Source organism: Cyprinus carpio, chromosome B17 (genome assembly GCF_018340385.1).
Source record: "Cyprinus carpio isolate SPL01 chromosome B17, ASM1834038v1, whole genome shotgun sequence".
Classification (NCBI taxonomy): domain Eukaryota; kingdom Metazoa; phylum Chordata; class Actinopteri; order Cypriniformes; family Cyprinidae; genus Cyprinus; species Cyprinus carpio.
This window is the reverse complement of record NC_056613.1, coordinates 9,320,030-9,342,574: the sequence shown is the minus strand read 5'-3', so window position 1 is coordinate 9,342,574 and position 22,545 is coordinate 9,320,030. Positions and strand designations below refer to the sequence as shown.

At 34.7% G+C, this 22,545-nt stretch overlaps 1 long non-coding RNA gene across 2 annotated transcripts in view; it reads right to left on the bottom strand.

Annotated features, from left to right (window-relative positions):
• Positions 1-15,612, bottom strand: part of LOC122140133 — a 32,057-nt gene extending 16,445 nt beyond the window's left edge. For both annotated transcript variants that reach the window (XR_006156841.1, XR_006156840.1), the window contains exons 1-2: positions 15,488-15,612; positions 10,666-10,730 (exon numbers count right to left, since the gene is read on the bottom strand). This is a non-coding gene — a long non-coding RNA (uncharacterized LOC122140133). The remainder of the gene's footprint in view (positions 1-10,665; positions 10,731-15,487) is intronic.
• Positions 15,613-22,545: the final 6,933 nt, after the last annotated feature.

Here is a 22,545-nt window from a genome sequence, read left to right as displayed (position 1 = left end):
GATTAGAAAAGCTGCATTGTTTCAATATGGTGAAAATACTGCCCCGCTCCAGAGGCCAACAAATGCACAAATATGAACAACAGGCCAAATTGAATGCAATAAAAATAGGTAATTTTTTGTATAACATGCTCATTTCATACACTGCACACCAGCAGAGCACTGAGGAATAAATTGAGGAACATATGAGGCTGATCAATCAGACAGTAAAAAAAAACAACAAAAAAAATGCATTCAGTGTTATTTGTACAATGAATACTGTCCAAACCACTAGTTTGTAAATACAGTGACTCCCTGCGGAACAGCTGTTAAATTTTTCGTTATGGAATCAAAGCTAAATATTTGAGTTGTATGTTGTGATGCGAAACAGCATGCACAGCATTAATATCCAAAATGTCAGTGCGGTTTTAATGTCATGCTGTACAAGCATGTCTTTTATTAAAATGCCACAACACAGATCCTGCATTAGGATGACGTGACGAATTTAAATGAGTCTGAAACAGTCGAGGTCACAGCCATGATTATATACAAGATTACTTTTATTTGCAGGAATATACAGTATATAATAGAACAAATTAAAGGGCTGGGAATCAAACAGAATGGAACAACACGTGCCAGTCGGCATTTGTTTACCACTAAAAAGCATTACATGCTTGGGATCACATCAAAAATTTGCTCATGAATTTAAAAGGATTCGGTCATCTCTAGACACACTGTTTAAAGACCTTTTTGAATTGAAAACCTCCCCTGAGAATTTTATCATAGCTGATACGTTTTCTTTTTGCCAAAGCCATGAATGCACAACTCAGTTTAGTTGACTAAGTACAATAAATTGAGCTTTTGAAAGCATTGATATGCATGGATAATGAGATGCCTTTGATGTGAATGAACATCCATTTTGGAATTAGCAGCAGTCACAGGTGTTTTGCTGTGAAAAGTGTAATCAGATCCTTTGAAGTTTTATATTACATTACCAAATTGAACATGAAAAGCCCATTCATTTGCATAATTTAATCTGTAAAGGAGACAATTTCTGAAACCTCTTCTTTTGCTTTGTGCCAGCCTGCTGCAAACATATGTTCCTTGGCTGGCAATACAATGCAGAGTGAATGTCTGACAATTTCTGAATTTGAATAATCTTTGCATGAATAGATATTATGAATTTTATGATTTAAAGAACCAGGGATGGAACAGACTCAACTTCAAATCCGTCTTTGTGAGAAGATTAATTAAACTGCAGAAACTGGGGAAAAGGAACATTGTTGAACACTAAAAGCCCTGAAGAGCAATAATTTATGGAACATAATGTTACTCTGCAGTGAGTAGGTGAGTCAGTACAGAAAGATCCCACCTACTGAATATTTGCTGAACACATATACCAGGCCCTGAAATTGAACTAAATGTGCTGGGTTTGATTTGCTTCATTTGAAAAATATATGTTAATGACAAGACACTTTCTCATTAAACACTTGACTTAGTTTGCAGTTGTTCTGACAGCAATGCTTAAATTTTAAACTAAAAAGGAATCAATAATTATTACAAATTTAGGTTTTTACAGAGTGCTTTAAGTCCACAAGGTAATTAAACTTACATGTTCCATTTAGCTAGTCCTCAGTACTATGATGAGTATCTCATAATTGCATATGGGAAGCTGGTCAGGGTCCAGGGCAAATATATATATATACAGTACAGGTCAAAAGTTTGGAAACATTAATATTTTTTATGTTTTTGAAAGAAGTTTCTTCTGCTCATCAAGCCTGCATTTATTTGATCAAAAATACAGAAAAAAATGTGTAATATTGTGATATATTATTACAATTTTAAAATAATTGTTTTTAAATTTATTATACTTTAAATTACCATTTATTTATGTGATGCAAAGCTGAATTTTTAGGATCATTATCACATGATCCTTTAGAAATCATTCTAATATGATGATTCATTATCAAAGTTGGAAACAGTTCTGCTGCTTAATATTTTTACAGAACATGTGATACTTTTTTTAGGATACTTTGATGAATAAAAAAGTAAAAAAAAAAAAAAAAAAAAAAAAAAAAAGAAGCTATGTTTTTAAAATATAAATATTTTGTAATAATATACACTACTGGTCAGTAATTTGGGGTCATTAATTTTTTTTCTTTCTTTTTTTTAAATAAAATCAATACTTTTATTCAGCAAGGATGTGTTAAATTGATAAAAAGTTATAGAAAAGAAAATATATTATTAGAATATATATTATTAGAATCTTTTTTTTATTTTGAATAAATGCAGTTCTTTTTAACCTTTTATTCATCAAATATATTAGACAGCAGAACTGTTTCCAACACTCATAATAAATCAGAATATTAGAATGATTTCTAAATGATCATGTGATAGACTGGATGTTACATGTGACACTGAAGGCTGGAGTAATGATGCTGAAAATTCAGCTATGCATCAAAGGAATTTTTTTTTTTTTTTTAAAGTATATTCAAATAGAAAACTATTATTTTAAGTTGTAATAATAGTATTTCACAATATTACTGTTTTTTCTGTATTTTTGATCAAATAAATGCAGGCTTGATGAGCAGAAGAGACTTCTTTCAAAAACATTGAAAATAGTAATGTTTCCAAACTTTTGACCTGTACTGTATGTATATATATATATATATATATATATATATATATATATATATATATATACATATATATATATATATATATATATATATATATGAGACTGGGGAAATGAAATCAGACATTTTATTACATATTTCATTTTTTTTTTAAATAAAATACAGTGCTGTGAAAAGTTTTTTGCCCACTTCCTGTTTTTTATTTATTTTGCATATTTGTCACACTTAAAAGGTTCAGATCATCAAACTAATTTTAATATTACACAAAGATAATGCAAGTAAATACAAAATGCAGTTTTTAAATGATGATTTCATTTATTAAGATAAAAAACCTGTCCAAACCTAACTGGCCCTACGTGTAAAAGTAATTGCCCCCTCCTGTTAAATCATGAAAGAACTGTGATTAATCACTTTATTTTAGAAAGCTGAGTTAAATTTCACTAGCCACACCCAGGCCTGATTACTGCCAGACCTGTTGAATCAAGAAATCACTTAAATAGAACCTATTTGACAAAGTGAAGCATGCTTAAAGAGCAACACATCATGCCGCGATCTAAAGAAATACAAGAACAGATGAGAAACAAAATAGGTGACATATCAGTCTGGAAAGGGTTATAAAGCCATTTCTAAGGCTTTGGGACTCCAGCGAACCACGGTCAGAGCCATTATCCACAAATTGAGAAAACTTGGAACAGTGGTGAACCTTCCCAAGAGTGGCCGGCCTACCAAAATTACTCCAAGAACGCAACGACGGCTCATCCAGGAGGTCATAAAAGAACCAAGAACAACATCTAAAGAACTGCAGGCCTCACTTGCCTCAATTAAGGTCAGTGTTCCTGAATCAACAATAAGAAAGAGACTGGGCAAAAATGGCATCCATGGGAGAGTTATAAGGCAAAAGCCATTCGTGACCAAAAAGAACACAAAGGCTTGTATCACATTTGCTATTAAATATCTTGCTTATTCCCAAGACTTTTGTGCAAATTTCTGTGGACTTATGCAACAAAAGATTAACTTTTTGAAAGGTGTGTGTCCCGTAACATCTGGTGTAAAACCAACACAGCATTTCATAAAAAGAACATCATACCAACAGTCAAACATGGTGGTGGTAGTTCGATGGTCTGGGGCTGCTTTGCAGCTTTAGAACCTGGATGACTTGCCATAATTGATGGAAGCATGAATTCTGCACTCTATCAGAACATCCTGAAGGAGAATGTCCGGCCGTCAGTTTGTGACCTCAAGCGCACTTGGGTTATGCAGCAGGACAATGATCTCAAACACACCAGCAAGTCCACCTCTGAATGGCTCAAGAAAAACAAAATTACGGTTTTGGAGTGGCAAAGTCAAAGTCCGGGCTTCAATCCGATTGAGATTCTGTGGCATGACCTTCATGTCCAAGCAGTCCATTCATGCTCGAAAACCCTCCAATGTGGCTGAATTAAAACAATTCTGCAAAGATTCTCCACAGCGATGTAAAAGACTTATTGCCAATGCTTGATTGCAGTTGTTGCTGCCAAGGGTGGCACAACCAGTATTTAGATTTACATTTATGCATTTACCAGACGCTTTTATCCAAATCGACTTACAGTGCATTCAGGCTATACATTTATTTATTTATTTTTAATCAGTATGTGATTTAGAGGGCAATTACATTTTCATGTATTGCAAGGTAGGTTTAGACAGCTTTTTTTCCCTTAATAAATGAAATCATTATCTTTGTTATCTTCAATATCTTTGTGTAATATTAAAATAAGTTTGATCAGAATCTTTTAAGTGTCTTATTTATTTTATTTTTTTTTATAAAACTTTTTTAAAAATCTTCAACAACAAAAAAAAAAAAACAGGAAGGGGCAAAAACCTTTTCACGGCACTGTGTTTGTGTGTGTGTGTGTGTGTGTATATATACTAGCTTCTCTTTTCTTTTTGTATCCTTTTTGTTTTATTGTTGTTATTATACAAAATAAAAATAAATAAAACTTGCTACGTGTACTGTGTTAGGCTAACTGAAACTTGTTTTAGCACTTGCATATCAATGCTCTTTTGTTGATTGTGATTGCTTCCATTGTCCCCATTTGTAAGTCGCTTTGGATAAAAGCGTCTGCTAAATGATTAAATGTAAATATTGTACTCACACACTATAGTGCATGGCCAACTGATATCTGGAAAAATCGACCAAGAAAAAGTTAAGCCTGCTTGCCTGAGTCTAACTGAAATGTCATATATAATGTAACTCCCAAATTACATTTGCTGTACTCTGGCATCATAGTGGCTGTTTTTCAGAGCCACATTCAGGGGAAGGCTCATTTCAGCTGAACTCTGAGTTTATTGATTTTTGGCGGAACAGATTAACTGCCCTCATCCTGACTGGACAGCTGAAAATAAACAGAGCTGCTGTCCACTGTTATCTTTGCATGCAGCCTTCATTTGGTTAAGTTTGCTGTTTGCATTTCTTTATTCACATTGAGCGCACCCTCATATACTGCTGTATTGATGTGGGTTTTCATACAATTCCCATTTCAAATGTGTTATTTGGCAAATTACTCGCTCTTTTTATCTGGCAGCTGCCAGAGTAAGGACTTCGTGAGAAATCACATCTAACCGTGAAATAAAAAGACATATTCTAGCCCTTAATCAGGCATAACATTTTAAACAGCGTTGGAGGTGCCATGCTGCTAAAGAATGGACGCAATGGGCTAGTAACCAGGTAGGACATTGCACGCAGGGTTAATACTGTCAAAACCTTGAGAGAGACACTCATCCTCTTACTGTCTATAACCAGGTATTAAACAATGACAATTAAACACACACAAAATTATTATTATTTGTATTATTTACTTATAAGACTTACCTAAATATGAGCAATGCGTTTATATGATCAATCTTATTATAAATAATAGTAATATATATTATAAATGAATTATCAGTAACTACCTGTCTTTGTATCAGATTACTTATTTAATATCAATCCAGACCAATACAAGTTCAAACTTGAGAACCGTGATGTCGGTCAAAGCTAATTGGTCCTGAAGCTAAGAGACAATCACCAACACCTGCATTTTATCTAAAGCTGAACAATTCTTTTTGAAGCTGTTGGCCATCACCTATCATTAAAGACATTTATTTTGTCTCCTGGGTTTTCTACTTTTATAATTAGAAAATAAATATATAATATATCCACAAAGAAGGGTTTTTAGGGTGAGTTATAACACCACACCCTGGCTTTTTCTCTAGATCCCTCTCAGATGAATCTGCAGGGGAGAGGCTCTTAGATTTATGGAGCACTTAATTCAGCAGCCGGAGAATCGATAAACAAGACATAGGGGCCAGCCCTAAGTTGATAACTCCGAAACGCTGATATATCATAACACACCTTGTGGAGGCAGGATGAGTTGCTCATTCATTTTTAGACATGTAGCCTTGATACTGGAATGGCAATGTTTCTCAAAGCCCATTCAGATGGTCAGCAGGAGGAGGAGATCCTGCAGATGATTTACCAAACAAACTTCCACTATAAATACTAACCCGGCATGATATGAGTTTAAACCACGCCATCCTTAAAAATATTGGAATGTACATAATGCAACTCCGCACTAACAGCCGAACATATCTGTCATGGTTTAAGACATCCCATACCCTATATTCCATCTGAACAATAGCTCCATTTCAAGTAGAAGATTGTACTATGTCTTTCTGTGGCCTTAAGCGCAGTGGAGTAATGGGGTACACACCAATGCTGGAGAAGGTTCTGCTCTGACGACTGAAATTGATTTGTTGCAAATGGCGAGAAATGGATGGAAGTGTCTCGCCAGAGTAAATGGCAGGTGACTGCCAGCTCAGAGCTTAGATTAACCCATATCTCTCTTCCATTGTGAGACTGTCCTCGTATTCACAGTCCATTAAAGTCAGCTGCTCCACAGGTTCATCATGCCTATTGAGAATACAGACACTATAGGGGCCTTACACTCAGAGCATTTTATACATAATGCACTGGAGCCTGAGAAACCAGAAGTAGACTTAAAGTATGATTGTACCTTTGGAACTTGCAAAAAGCGACTGAAAAATTCATAAAATAAGACAAAACACACACACACACACATATATATATATATATATATATATATATATATATATATATATATATATATATATATATAATTACGGTTTTAAGGAGAAACCCTTAAAACCGTAAAGGTTTTTTTTTCAGGAGAAACCCCCCTGCTCTCCCCCCACTAACCATCATGAACAGCACTGTGACTGCAGTGGAGTCATTCAGGTTCCTGGGCACCACTATCTCTCAGGACCAGCTTCTAAATCTGACCTCAGAAGACTACAGAGGGTAATCCGGACTGCTGAGAGAATCATCGGTACAACCCTCCCGTCTATTCAAGAACTGTACTTATCCAGAGTGAGCAAAAGGGCTGGCAAAATCACTCTGGACCCCTCACATCCAGCACACTCCCTGTTTGAACACTTGCCATCTGGTCGACGCTACAGAGCAATGAGCACCAGAACGACCAGACACAGGAACAGTTTCTTCCCTCAGGCAATCCATCTAATGAACACTTGATAATAACTGTGGAACAAATTACACTATTTATATTTACAGACACATACACTTATTATCTAACACACATACTTAGTGTACACTTAAATTATTTTTTTTGCACATAATATACCTGTACATACATAACTGCTCATTGTAATATATCTGCCATACAATTGTCAATTTGTATATTTTCATTCCTTACCTACTTATTTGTATTTTTTATTCTTTTATTGTGTTTTTTGTTCTGTCGCTGTCATTCTGTTGCACTGCAGAGCTTCTGTCACGAAAACAAATTCCTTGTATGTGTAAACATACCTGGCAATAAAGCTCATTCTGATTCTGATTCTGATTCTGATTTAATGTTTTTGAAAGAAGTCTCTTATTCTGCATTAACAAAAATACAGTAAAAACTGCAATATTGTAATTATTATTATTATTTTTTTTTTTTCAATTTTAAATAACTATTTTCCACACACACTACAGGCCAGATTTACTAACAGCTTGAGCCAGTGCCAACCGTCTTTTGGCATTACAATAGTACTGTCAGGATTTACTAAAGATGTGCAGTGAAGAATTTGTGCTGAAAAAGTGTGGACAGAGTTATTTTTGTGTCTGACCTTATTAAATATGCATTTATAGGTGTTTCCCTTTCAGACGCTAAATTTATGGGAGGGGAGTATTAAAATGAATCATGCAATGCGATTTACTAATGTTTGTGCTCATCAAATTACAGGTATTTGTGCCAATTTTGAATGCCCTAAAAAAGCATGTCTTAAAGCAGGCAGTAATTTGCGCTGCTCTTGGTAAATTGTCATTATGGAAATGATCTGACTGCATCTGTGTTCTTAAATGTACACATTGTTAGTAAATCACCTGCAGAATTTTCCCCTCCCATCTGCGCTTTTATGGAATTGCATAGTAACACTAATATACCCTGTTTAGTAAATCTGGCCCTGCATGGCCAAAATTATGTGGACACATGATAAATTCAAAATCATGGTTGTTAACAGAGAACCTGCCCTCCTTTTGCTGCTACAACAGTTTTTATTCTTCCTGGAAGGTTTTCCACTAAATGTGGGAACTTGGCTGTGGAGATTTGCTACTATTTACACCATCAGTGAAGCGCTCCAGTTTATCCCAAACATGTTTGTGTATGGCTGAAATAACCAAACCCAAAAATATTACATAAAAGGGAGTGTCCACATATTTTTTGGCCATGCAGTGTATGTAGATGTGTCTGCCATCAAAACTAATTAAGCTGTAAAAAAAACATAGTTAGCATTGAACCTTGCAGCTCAATTGATGTGATAGTACACAATGCACCGAGGATGCCAGCTAACGATCGCTGTCCTAAAAGAGTGGATGGACCTTGTCTTTAGACAGTGTGATACACTAAAGCCTTGACATACATTTGCACTAAACACAAAGTGAACCTTATCAAACAACTTGACTCTCTGCAGTCAGACATGTTGTGTCTGGCTGAGGCAAATTGAGCTGTGCTATCAAGACTTCAGTCTCATTTAAATGCCGAGTCTCAACAGTGTGGTCACTTACCTAAGAGAAGTGGCATCAAATTCTGAAGCACCCTCTTATCCTTGAGTGCCTCCTGGGCTGTTTCTCTTAATGGGGATCATCGCACTACAGAGTTGCATGAAGACCTCTACAGATGAGTGCAGCAAACTCTCCAAATGAACCAAAAAGAGATTTAGAGAAATAGTCTCCTTGTATTCCACGGGGGTTCTGTACGAATCATTGATGCTTGTCTGTGCTCTTGTCAAGGGACTTGGAGATGCAGTTCTACCTCCAGCAAGTGAAATACAATCACAAGGGCAGCGCCGTAGACAGAATACAGATGTGTGTGCTGAGGGCCCACATAATTTAGTTTAGAAACCATAATGCTTTTGGAATAGGGTTGACAGGTATCTTGTGCTGTCTTGAGTGTGTTGTTAAGCTAATGAAAGGATTCAAATCACTAAACAATACTTATAATTAATGACTCAAATAGTTATTTTATCTGTCCCTCAAGATATGCTTCATAGAAAACAATTACAGTATCTACTGGCTCTTATTTTCAAAGCTTGCAAATTCTAAAGGATATTCAAAGGAATAACATACAGCAAGCTTGTTATTTTATATTTGATAGTAGACCAATTCCTTATTACAATACAAGTATGTTTTGCATGATTAAATGCATCCATGTATCAATTTGAAACTTTTTATGGTTAATCTCAATGATGTTATTGAATTTAAGGGTTAAACTGACATCCCTAATAATATTATATTAAGTAAGAAAAAGTATTTGCACATGTACAAGTTAAAAAACATACATAAATTATGTAGAGAGAAATTTCCATATTTATACATAAATACATATTAAAGGTATTTATGTATATAAATACAACATACTGTATGTATGTATTTATATTTATATTTATTTGTGTGTATATATATATATATATATATATATATATATATGTTCACGTAATATTTTTATAATGCAGATACACACACTCTTTTGGAAACATACATTTTGTAGCCATTATACAAAACTATATGAAGCAATTGATCAATCAGAATTAGGTGTTCAAGAGAGCCGTGTAATGAGTTTAAGATATGCAGCTAAGCACTTAAATTAGAGCTTGCAAAAACATATTTGGTTTTGACCTCTATGGAGCAAATCTCTCACCTTTCTCTTCCTTGCACACATTGTGCTAACAATAAACCTGCTGTATTGAATTCTTTAAATTACATTCAGTGATGAAAACAAATATATAAATAATTTCATATGTAAAATGCACACGCTGTTATGCATTACATTATGATTTCATAGGCAATGGCCTTGTCCAGTGGATGTGATCTCCTTATATTATGATAAATTAAAGCCCAGCTGCAGCCAGGAGATTTAATTAAGATTCAGCATTCACCTTCGGCAAAGGTAGCTTTGTTACTTAGTTCCAATTAAACTGGTTGGTTGGGGCAAGCCTTGCATTGCCGCTTATTCAGATATCCTTTGTTTACCCTCAGCGGGCAAACATACCAGAAACAAATCACAAGTTTCCATATTCAGACCTTTTGGGAATAACAAGGCATTCTGGGAAAGATAGAGACTGACAGGATGCATGAAAAAGAAAAACAACAACAACTGATATTCAAATAGCTATAATCTGAATTCTGAAAGTAAAACTTTAAAGCTCTAAAGTTAAAAATGTTCAATATCTGGTGGTGTCAGTGTATGAAAAATTTCAAATATGGATCTGATAAGGTAAATATTATTTTTGTGAATAACAGGAAAAATGTATGCTATAATTTTTTTTTTTTTTTCAGATTTTTTCATTTCCATTTTAAAGGTCAAGAAGTTAGATATGATTTATATCTAAAAGTTTTATAATTTTTTTTTTTTTTTAAGATTTTTTCATTTTTTAGTTTTTTTTTTGTTTTATAAGAAGTGATGATTTGTTTGGTTTTTTTTTTTTTTTTTAAGGATAATTCAAAGCATTCTAAACTCACCGCAGCAGAAAAGGTTCTCTAGGGTTGGATCCATCTGTTCTTCGCCATCACACCCCACTCACTCTCTGCTCAGGGAAATACAAAGCAGAAAGATGCAAATTCTTCTTTCCTGAATTAGCCATTAGCAGGGGGAAATTATGAAAGCCTGTTTTTCTGGATTTTTTGCAGAAGTCTGTTGGATCTTGACCAGATCATGGAAACATGTCAGTCCAATAACATTAGAACTGCAACACAATTAGAAACCATGCCCTCAGACACCCAATTAAAATTGTGCAGACGCTGCAAACACCTGGCAGGTAACCACATAACATCTTCAGATGACCCAGCATCTGAAATGAACTACCTCTGCCAATTCTCAAACAATTAAACATTTTATAACATTAAATCACAATTAGCCACATACAGGGCCTAAAATTAACCCTCACTAAGCACCACAAACCAGTGAAAATTAAGTATATGAATCTCGCCAGTTGGAAGGTAACTTTTTAACTTTTTAAAAACTATTCTAACAATGCCTAAGAATGTGATATGGTTTAGCATGATTATCAAATCACAAATACTGCCTTGTTATTATATATACATGTAATCTAATGCACTTGAAGTGTTGTGACCTTTTCACATGTGCGGCTCATAATAACAGTGTTTTCAGTGGCTATGTTAACATGCAATCAGATAATCCGTTTGTATTCAGATGGCTCGATCGGACAGAAAAGCCTTCATGTGAACACCTTAGTCGATCTGATTGAGCTTGATCGGAATGAAATTCCGGGGGTGGTTTATTCCTTTTCTAATAGGATTGAGAGTGCATGTAAACACTCGATTGGATTGAACCCCGAAACCGAAAGGACTGCGCATGCGTAGGGGCGGGACTTAACTATGGAGCGGGTTTGTATTGGGAAATGTTGTCACTCACAGACGATTGTGCCGAATGCTTTGAACAATGGAGCTAATCAGTCAATATTCACTATTAATTGAATGCTTTTCACGCTTTATATTTATTATTCTATTCTATTCTATTCTATTCTATTCTATTCTATATTATATTATATTATCCGTTATAGGCAACTGCCAATCAAACAGACAATGCATCCTTCTTGACACCTAGGACAATAAATAATCATATATATATATATAATATATATACACAATATTCACTATTAACCGAACACATTTCACCTGTCTCAACATCTCTCACTGTTTACAGTCCAACTGATGCAAGTGAGTAAACAAACTATTTCTAATACTAATTTTTTTTCACTTTTTTTTTTTAACTTTTAATTCTAAGACTAATTCTACACTGATTACCATATATTTTATTCCTCTCTTTTAATCCGTAATGGAGCATGCGTTGTGCCTGCCTCAAGATCTTTTACTGTTTGCAATTACGCGCACTCCGATTAGTGCACGTAAGAAAATAGACATTGCAAATCTTTATTTATTTATTTATTTGCCACCTATATCTTATTCCTATCTTAAAATTGAAGTTCCCAATGCAGTTTTGGGAGGAGCCTAATCATCCAGTCCTGTCAATCATTGCTACGACCATATATATGAAGCAGCAGTCATTGCTCTGTACCAGCGACAGTTCTTCCCTTCACCTCCCCTTCTCCTCCTCTTATTAATTATTATTACTACATTAAAACTAATTATTATTAAACAAATTATGATTTGTTCAATGTTTTATAATTGATTAATTAACTGATTAATTAATTTTATAATTGATTAAATAATTCTGCCTGACTTTTAATGAAATAATGCACATACAGTTTCATGGCCAGCAAAAGATATTTAAGGCTGGTAAATTTATCAAATCATTGACCTATTGGTAGGCAAGGCAAAATGTTAGTTTTATGCCCTAACTGCATATATTAATAACTTCTAAAAAAAAATCCCCTGGTTAAAGAAAATTCAAAGACAAATGGGATAGTCAAATTTGTTTATGCTTTTTTTCAATAAATAATCACTCTATTTTTTAAAATTGTAGATGTATGCAGCACCATTAAAGCATGCTTAACTTATAATTAACAAAAATAAATTCATAAATTAAAAATTATTTAAAACTAAAGGGGTGGAAAAACATACTAAGCTGCAAAACTGCCCTTTTTTTGCAGTGGCTTTCCATGCTGGGAAAATTCCTTTTCTCTTTTAACTTCAGCAGATACTATATTGTTTGGAAGCAATTGGGATTAAAACCGAAGACTGAGGGGCGAATACACTAATGTGCAGGGCTTTCATTTTCAACCTTTTCTACATACCCCATGCGGCAAAATCATCAAAGCGTAACACAGACCGCAGTAGTGCTGGCTCCTCAGTAAAGACATCCAATAAGGATGCTTCATTGGCAAGACTTTAAAGTTTTCTGAAACGTGATCTCAAAGATGTCTGAGATTGAATCTGAATATAGTTCTGTGCTTGAAATTCAAATTGATCTGCCGGCACACTCGCACATTGTTTGTCAAGTTCTTTAGAAAGAGGGAATTATAAAGTACGTTCGGATTATATATATATGAAGTCAGGTAACAGCTTTATTTTGTGATTACCTTCACTACAGAACCCACCCTGGAAAGGGCAAAAGTGAGACCTCCTGTGGCGTTTGTGTCTGTTTGAGTGAGTGTGCTGTGAGTTTGGCCTCTGATGGCCATGACCTCCATGACCAACAGGTGTTTCTTTCAGTTCTTCAGCCAATTAGTGCTCATGGGTATGCAAGGCAGGCTCTGCTCATTAGGGTTTCCATGAGAGAAAAATGCAGAGATACACTGAAGGTTTTTCTTTCATAAAAAACTATTTCTCTTTAGTGTCCATACTAATTTTAATCAAAGGCTTAATTGGGTTGTTTTGACCCCCAGAGATCGATAGAATCAAAGTGGTAAGGGCTCCCGCTATTGCAGTGAAGACACTGCCTTTACTTCTTTAATTGTGGGATTTTTTTTAGTACATCAAGTTAAACTGAAAATGACAAATGATTTCTCAGCAACTAGCTGAAGTAAAAAAAAAAAAAAAAAAAGGAAAAAAACTTGTTTTAAGGTTTTATTTCAGTTAAAAGTTATTGTTATTTTTAAAAGTGTATTATTATTATTATTATTATTATTAAGTTGACTAACCCTAAGTGACTAGCCAACAACTTAAAAATAAATGTAAAAAAAAAAAAGAAAATAAACTAGTGTAGATACAGTAAAGCATTTTAATAGCAAATGGCTAAAGTCAGAAGGGTTTCAAGGCAGAAATGTGAACCTCACATTTCTGTTAAAGCAATTAAATTAATTCTTTAAAAAAAGTGCATTATTTGAAATGTTAAGTTTGTGAGGTGAACTAGGTTTCATTTTGTAAGGCATCTGGTATCAACCTGATTTACTGGCATAATGTCATGTATTTTAATGTCCACTGCCTGGCCTGGTTACTTGTACTGTTTCACATTTTTTTTTTTTTTCGTCAGTGTGTCAACATTACTTTCTGTCAATATTACACCACAAATGCTTTCGATTGAGTTTAACATGTATTGAATCTGGAATATCCCTTTAAATATTACATGCATTATAAACAAAGCCTTGCATAACTACTGTACAGGAAGATATTAAAACAGGAGGATATTAAAATGATATCCTTTAGGCTATTTCCAAGTCATTCACTACAAAGTCTGTTTCACACTGAGAACATGAGCAGCACATAAGTCAAGCAGCAGCATAACTGTGACTTTTTAACAAAAACTAAAGTGATTTCTGGGTTACTACACTAATTATTTCTTTTAATAACATCCATAAATTATAAAATGTTATCTGGAGTTGGCCACTGAAAACTTAATTGTTGCGAAATCCAATTTACATGAGGAGGCGGACCACATTTACATCCAAAATGATAATTAAATCTACATGGAATGGAACCCAAATCCCAAATTGTCTCAGGGATCTTACATGGAATCACAAGCAATCAATCAAATTTGCTGAATAGTAATGTGCTCTGTGTGTGTGTGTGTGTCACTGCATGAGTAACTTACATCCAGCCAATAAACATATTAAAAAAAATGTTGCACCGTTATTTTGTTGCTTTATAAAAACTTACTGTATGTTGTGAAAGTTTGTAATGATAATTCATTTTAGAGGGATTTACAAACAAAAATAAACTCAGTTCCAAAGTTTCAACTGTGCTTTTGTTATATATGCTGCTTATGTGGGAACTATGAAAACTGTAACTTGATAATATAGGGCCTGAAATAAATACACACTGGATACATGCTGCTTACGTAGCATGAGTGTACTTATGTAAGAGTGTCTTCGGTAACAATTCAGTTACTAAATAAAGACACAATGAAAGATTTTAATGTCCAGTTTGAACCACACAAATCATTGTAATCAATAAAACAGGAAGTGTGTGAAACAAGGGCTATCCCTGATCAACAGAGCACTCAATCTCTCCCTCTCCCATTACGCCTGTGCACAGCCAGTCGGTAAAATTTTCTGATGAGCTGACGCTGTCATGGAGATCTGTTAACCAATTGACGGCACACAGTGTCCTACATAAATCAATTCCGGCCTGAGGCTTAAAGAAGCATTAATGCAGCGGTAATCTTTTGTGTTTGAGGCTAAGGCGGGTTCTTGAATGAGACTTTTTTCTAATGTTTAGGCCTTTGGAGATTACTCACAGTGGCACATGACAGAAACAAAACTCATGCTCTGCTGATGGGTGTCTTCATCAGCTCAAAGGTGGACACATATTGTATTGCCTGGGATCAGATGCAAATTGCTCTCTAGATAGAATGATAGCACAATAGATAGATACTGTTTTATACAGGCATGTGTGAAGCAGGTCCTATTTCATTTTTAATCACCTTGGCAGTGGCGTTCACATCAAAGCGTCTGTGACCTTTTTCACAAAAAGGAGGAAGCATCTGCTCTCCCGTCCTAAAGGTCAGCAGCACTGTGTCATCACAAGCATCATTAAGTGCCACCAGCTTCTGCTCTTTTAGAAATAGAGAGAATAGAGATGAACACCATTAATGTTCATAAATGCAAGAACTACATGTTTTTAGAAATAGAGTGTATATATATGTATATCTATCTATCTATCTATCTATCTATCTATCTATCTATCTATCTATCTATCTATCTATCTATCTGACCCCAAACATTTGAATATATAGTACATAATTCTTGGAAAGAATTTTTTTTTTTTAATTTTAAAGAAATAGTGTCCGTTGACGTAAAACTGATAATCAAAAAAAAAAAAAAAAAAAAAAAAAAAAAAAACTAAACTAAAAAAAAACAACCCTGACTGACCTTATTGTCTTATAGTAAGATGCATAATTCTCTGATGAATAGCTTTTGCTACTTTGTAATTGCAAAAAAAAAAAAAAAAAAAAAAGGAAACAAAGCTACCATGCAGTGTCTAAATAGAAAAACAAAGCATTGTGGGATTTATTGTTTTCAACGCTCCGGAAGATAATTATCATTCATTTGTCTCCTATTTTGTGGCTCAGTGGACCCATATATTAGCAACTGAGCTCACCAGCATTTAAAAGTCTGGCTCATCAATGTCAAAGGAATTAATCAAGTTTCCCCAATTATCCCAAAGCACGCCGATTTATAGAATAACATTTATATTATGATTCAAAGTAGCACTCGGCCGTTCATTCCGGGAATGAAAATCAAGCGAATGCCCAAGCCACACAGATCAGAGATTAGAATGCAATTTACAGCATCACTGATCTGGATGCAGTCAAAGCATCCAAAGTCCTCAAACACGGGGTGATACACGTTTCCTACTTTGTTGTGATGGAGCGATATCAATACATCAGAAGCCCCTCGTTCTCCTCAGTACGCCCTAAAACAACGATTATCCCCATGATCTCCGCCCCGCACGCTAGCAGAGCAGCGGTGATAGACTCCCACTTAGAGTGCGAATGATCTCATTTTCAGATCTGCCTGAAGATGGATGAGGAGTCATTATTACACAACGACTATCTCTCCACCTACCTTCCCATCCCCTTCCTGGAGTAAATTAAGGTAGCCCACACTGTACTGTCAGAGCCTGCTTGCCATACATTTCACAAAGGCCTCATCATTATATACCATGACCAGCTCCCACGCTAATGCCTCTTGACATTTGCCGTGAGGGTGTTTAATGATGAGTAGATGTGATGCCTTAAATCACCGTCCATCTTTAGCCCCCACCAGATGGCTCTCTTTCATATGCCTCCTTTCTGACATAGTGAAAAATGCTGATTAATGTAATGGGGCTCTGCACCTCTCATAGCAGCTTGGCCATTGTTAATTTCTTCCATCCATGGTTTAAAAAAAAATGAAAGGAAGGAAGGAAAAAGAATCCTTTTGTGGGTTTTCAGCACAGAGTAACTAAACTGTGAGTTTAATATAAAAGTGATAAAAGAGATAAGTGTACTCCAGGTTGAATATGCAAAGACAACTTAGCCAGTCATTCCTATGATTATTCTGGTGTAAGGTTGACTCAGTGGCATTATCAAAACATTGCTCTTTTTGAACAACACGACCAAGGACATCTGCAATACCTGGAGAAAACTATCCATTAGCATTCCCATTTATCTCGATGGCAGCTGGCATCAAAAGAATGGCAACAATTTTAACAGCTACTGTGAGTTATGTTCTGATTTTTAAGAGCCCCGAAAAAAGAATATGAATAAAATACTTCGTATTCATGTTACTTGCTATTTTTTATTTATTTTTGGCAGCTTTTAAATAGATTTAGCTTAATGTGAAGCACAGATGAACGTAATCGATCAACATATATATATATTAAAATAACTTGCATTTTTTTAATTTTTGGCAAAAACAAAAAAATTTACTGAAATTAATTGAAAAACATAAGTATATTTAAGCAGATTGTTTTCTTATTAATAATTTATTGTAAAGAAAAATGTAACTATATATTACATATTATTTATTACATATATATATATATATGTTACAATTTAAAATACTTGTTTTATATTTTGATATGTTTTAAAATTGTATTTATTCCTGTGATGGTAAATATATGCTGAATATGCTATATTATATTGCTAATTCTAATTAATGTGATATAAGGACAATTAGCTGGCTTAACAATGACATACACTCACACACATTGTTACATATATAATTGTTCTTGTATCTTGTACACACACAAACACACATACCTGTACACACACACACACACACACACACACACACACACACACACACACACACACACACACACACACACACACACACACACACACACACAGAGATAAAGTAATTTTCACATTTTCGTACAAAAAAATAAAAAATAAAACTCCCACGAAAATCTTTAAAGGAATGCTCTTAATGTGAACAAGGCTCTCAAATAGTACGTACACACTCTTTAGTGCCCACATGCCAATTTCAAGCTGATAACAGACCACAAAACTATAAACACAAACACAAAAATGGTGTAATTTGGGAATATGAGCCACCATCAAGCTGCTTATTGCATCTTCTTCTGATTAGACAATGACATTTTACTGGACTCTCATCACACCACCTTCAAGAGAAGCTAATGGTGTCCTTTTAAGCTCAGAAAGGAGAAAAGCTTTCACACATCTGAGGCTGATGAAGGGAGGGGGACCTTACGGCTTGCAAAGTTGAAAAAAGAAGATGAGCTCTCTTCCAGCAGGGAAAAAGACAAAGACCTGTGTTACAAGAGAACACTGAGGGCTCAAGTTCCTCTCTCACTCTTACCAGAGGAAACAAATGCAGATCTCTTATGTCTGACTGAGCCTTAGCCAATGTCTGTCTCTGTCCTCACCTCTCAGTGTCGATTCATGCTTCTTTAGACTACAGACGAAGTGACAGGCTGCAGTAAACAGCACATCTTTGCTTGCTGCCAACATAAGCGAACATGATTCAACTATAGCAGCAATGCACACTCAATACATTATACATCAGAATAATATTTCCAAATAATCTTTGTAAGAGAGAAATTAGCTTATATAATTTCAGCACAACACAAACAATACAGATTTAAATGGAAAGATTCAGTTTTTAAAAATTACATGGAAACTACTCGAGAATTGTCTCTAATAATGTTTCTTTTTTAAATTGATGATCAATTAATCAATGACAATTATAGATTTTATTATGTTAAATATCAAAGCACATGAATTATGTCTTTATTTTGGTGTTTTAATTTTTTTATATAATTGTATGCATGCAATCGAACCCAATATGAACTTGAAATGGACTCAAAATCATTAGAGAACACATGGAATATTTGCAGTTCATTGAGATAAATAAATAAATAAATAAATAAATAAAAATCACCCCTGGACATTTAAAATGAACCAAATAAGTGTTTAAAAATTGAGAAAAAATAAAAGAGAACAGATATACACTTCAGTTTAGAAGCATTAATTTGAAAAAAAAAAAAAAAAATGACGTTGATAAAAAAGAAAAAATCCAAGGAAATGTAATGTGTCAACAACCCATTAATTTCAATCTAAAAATCTTGATGTTGATGAAAAAGAGAAGTCTATGAGCATGTTATGTGTCAACAGCCTACATATATATATACACGTTTTATACAACATATAAATTACTACAGCATCAAATAAAAATACTAAAATACAATAAAGCTATGAAAAAAAATAAAATAAAGCTATGAAAACATGAAAACCATGAAAAAACACATTTAACAAGATGAGACAACAGGCAGGAAATTTAGAAAATGTGAAAAACTTCAGTGAAATCCATTCACCCTCACATAAGAGGTATTATGGTGCTCTGTCTGTCCAAAAGTGTTAAGCAGAAATGGGTAAAAATCTTCAGAAATGTGTTTATGAATTTTCATTATATAACAGCAATTCTTTTGGAATCCATTGTGAATGGGTTTCATTTGTAGTTTAGCATTAAGTGTTGCAAGGAAATGAAATCTCGGTGTGTCAGACCTCTGAGTCATATCTCTAAAAGATCAGATAAATGGAAAAGAGAGACTATTAGCCCGATTTAATGCTTGCAGGAGAATAGAATGTCACATCAGTACAGAGCACATGCAGCAAGAACTGGCAACTCAAGTCAGGTGTGTGGTACATTTTAGGTGTCAATAAACCATAAGTTTAGTTGCTTTTATACTTTTGGATACAGTGTACTCTCTCATGCAATTTACTGCAGAAGTGCTTTATCATCTAAAAATTAACATTTTGTCATCATTATCCACCCTCATGTTGTTACAAACTTCAATTGTCTGTAGAACAAAGTAAGATCAAATACACAAAATGCATTGAAAGTCAGTTGAGTCATACAGGTTTGGAATGACATGAAGATGAATAGATGATGATGTAATATTAATTTTTGGGTCCTTCAGCACTGTTTTTTTTTTTTTCTTTCAGCATGACTGCAATAAAGTTGGCAGCTAATATTTAATAATTATTTAGGATTTTACAGCAAATCAGCGGTTACACAAATATAACTTAAATTCAATTCCTAATGTAAAATTTATCATGCACATTGATTTATTCTTTCCCTGTAATGAGCAAAATCCATCTCCTGATATCAGTTTTTCTCCTCAAAATTGACCACAGCATTGGTCTGGAAATATTAACAGCCCAGAAAGAGGGCTTAGATTTTTCCCCTTTCCATATTTGGACAGAGACAATCTGTGGGTTTAAGCACTGGCTGCAGATGTTTGAGTAGACTTGTTTTCCTCCCTATCAGCGGATCTTTATTTGAGTAATCATGTTTTCCCTCCCGTCGACTTGCACTCAGGCCTGCAACAGCCGGGAAAGGCAGCCGAGCACCTGCTCTGGTCTTCACTCCCACACGCCGGGGGAAGACATATGGTCATGGCTTTTTGCTGCTGGTTGCATGATCAACCACTGGAACTGCATAGACTTGCTCTCAGTGTGGCCTGCTCAGATAAATTAAAGTCAAAACTATGGCGCTCGGGGCTGAGCAAAATTACTCCACGACATCGGGTCATTTACCAAAAACAGGCCAGTGTCCATAAATTCACGGGGTGGAAAGAGAACAAAAGGTGAATGGGAGAACTAGCCAGTATGTGGATAGTTCAGTGAAATGGATCATTAACAAAGCAGTTTCCCCATTCAGCAAACAGGACTTATATGTGTTTACAATGTCCACGGCATAATATCTTTCTGTATGTTAGCGACATGTACGTAAACTAAAATGAAAGTTTATGACTGATAATCAATAAAATTGTGAAATGGATTTTATAGCATAGTTCCTCAAGCCTTCTGATAGATGAATCTATAATTAGCAGTGCTTGCTGTGCTATTTTATTTTATAGTTTTTATGTATGTAAAAAGCTATAGCTTTTTATGCGAATGTGAAATTTTCTGATCTGATTTGAACTTTTGTGCATGCAAACACCAGACCAGATATTCTATATTATTATATCCAATATTTTTGTACTAAAATATTAATATTTAAACACCATTTTTGCAAAATGTGCGACCATGAATTATGTCTGAAATAATTATTTTATAATTACTACATAATTATTCAAACTGATTAGCTCTAGAAAACCTACTATGCTTTTCTTTCTAACATTCGCCATTTGTGTTAATATATATTTATACTATGGCTGCTCGATTATGGCAAAAATAATAATCACAATTATTTTGGTCAATATTGTAATCACAGTTATTTAACATGATTATGAGTGGGCCATATGAAAAAAGTCAGTAATACAATAAAAAAGCAAAGGACAAATACAATAGAAAAAAAAAGATACAAATGAAACAAAAAGGTTTTTTATGCAAGTCTAAAGTAAAGGAAAACATGTTTGAAGAAGCTATAACCTGCTAACATTTTGAAGTTAAAATTTCACAGTATATTCCTTGCTTGCAACATGGCAAAAAATGTTTTTGAAAGCCATTTAAAAAAAAAAAACATTGAACAGTGGTGCAAAGGGTGCCAATTAGATGTGCAAGTTTCGGAAAGAGAGCAGATATTTAGAAGACTATCAATGGCCAGCCATCCTACATTTGCTATTAAACATGGAAGACTCCCTTCTCAGAAACACATCGCCATGTTATCAGAATGACATTATTCAAATCTGCTAGTTTTCACTTAACGGGACTTGCTAAATCATTCAGACATAAAAACGGATATTCATGAAAATACAAAAGCATGCTCTTGATGTAGATCTATGATCATCACGCTCTATTTGTCTGCCTGGAAACATTCTGACTGTCAGCTGTGATTTGTGTCAGTATTTAAGGTGCTTTCCAAACTCAGACTCTGAAACTGTTACATAAGATTATTATCATTAACAAAGCGGGTGTATGAGTTAAAACCGAACATCATTCTTTATTGCTGTAATCTGTCAATCTGCAGAGTATTAGTAACGTATGCGGTTGCCATTATTCACTTTCAAAGTTTCTGTGAATGTCGGCCCTCAATATCACTTGCTGCACTCCTTGACAACTTTGTTTGTTTTTACATTCTTGTCACATGAACACGTCAACAAAGAAGAGGCAGACAGACAAAGAGTTACAGCCAAATAACCACCAGGTGCTTCTGTATGATTGGAGTGGCACAAGCAGCTCAGCACCTACTCCACGCCAGAACACTGCGGCTCAACCTACAAAAACCCTCCACCATAATCTCTCTGTCCTCCGTCACTCCTCCAAACAAGGTGGAATTTAGAGATTTGATGGTTAAACAAAATGAGGCATGAACAAACCCCACAATCACTGGAAAACTTGGAAGTCATTAAAAAGAACAAGAGTTGTTGTGAAGATTGGTCATTACGTAAGGCGTGCAAACAAAAGCAAACCCCTTCGTCCCAGTTCAACTGCTGGCGCCACAGTTAGCCCTGGGTACTAGATTTACACCACCGCAGTCCCACATCACTGAACTGAAAACCAATCCCAAAACCAATGATTTCTCAAGA